Below are 1,181 nucleotides of genomic sequence, written 5' to 3' on the forward strand. Positions count from 1 at the left end.
CCTCCTTTGATGTAGAATTTCCATAGTCTTCCATACTATGATTGAGATACCACTTGATGTGTGTGGGCACTACTCATCTCACAAGGATTTCGAATTTTTCTCTCTTTTTCTCTCTTGAATTTCGTGGCTTATGGCTTCATATGATGACCAAGAGAAGAGAACAAGGGCTGCTATATATAGGGAGAAGGGAGAGCACAACTTTCCAAATAAACAGTTTCCTCTTTTACTGTGTAATTGATTAACTGCCTTATTTAGTGTGATCCACCACTTTCCTATTATAGCTAGGCTTTGATTAGCAATTACATGACAATTAAAATTGAAAATAATAATTGGGAAAACAAGCAAAGAGGTGCCGGCCATAGGGTGATATGGGCCTCACTTGGATTTTGCAGTTTCCTCAATTTTATTTTAATTTCTCCAAAAATGCCATTTTTTCAATTCTGATCATTTAAATGCCAAAACTAATTATTTAATAACTAAAATAGATTATTAAATAATATTGTCATTTAAAATAATTATTAATTAGACATACAAAGTCTCTTAATTAATAATTAAACCTAGAAACCCTTTTCTTTACGATTTCATCCTTAAATTGTGAGAATTCATAAAGTAGACATAGTCTAACTTTTAGAATTATAATTGATTAATTAAAATCAATTAACTAAGTCTTACAAGCAGTATGGTCTCAACTAGTATGGGGACCATGGGTCTATATAACCGAGCTTCCAATAAGTCGAACGGAATTTACCAAGTAAATTCCCTAACTTATTAATTCCTCATTGAATCCACACTTAGAACTTGGAATTGCACTCTTAGTCATATAGAAACGCTCTATATGTTCCACGATATAGACACGTCATTAGTTATCCATTGTTATAACCCTAATGTGATCAATGATCCTCTATATAGATGATTTACACTGTACAGGGATTAAATTACCGTAACACCCTACAATGTATTTTATCCTTAAAACACTTAACCCTGTATAAATGATATTTCACCTAAGTGAAATGAGATCTCCACCATTTATCTTCGTTTGGTTAAGCTCGAAGGAAATCATCCTTTACTTCTATTTGCCAAATAGAAGCTATAGATTCCATATTTATGTTAGCGCTCCCACTCAATTGCACTACCATGTTCCCAAAATGTATGTATTGCCCTGACCATAAATTAGGATTAAC

This window comes from Cannabis sativa, unplaced genomic scaffold, assembly GCF_029168945.1.
Source record: "Cannabis sativa cultivar Pink pepper isolate KNU-18-1 unplaced genomic scaffold, ASM2916894v1 Contig4, whole genome shotgun sequence".
NCBI classification, from domain to species: domain Eukaryota; kingdom Viridiplantae; phylum Streptophyta; class Magnoliopsida; order Rosales; family Cannabaceae; genus Cannabis; species Cannabis sativa.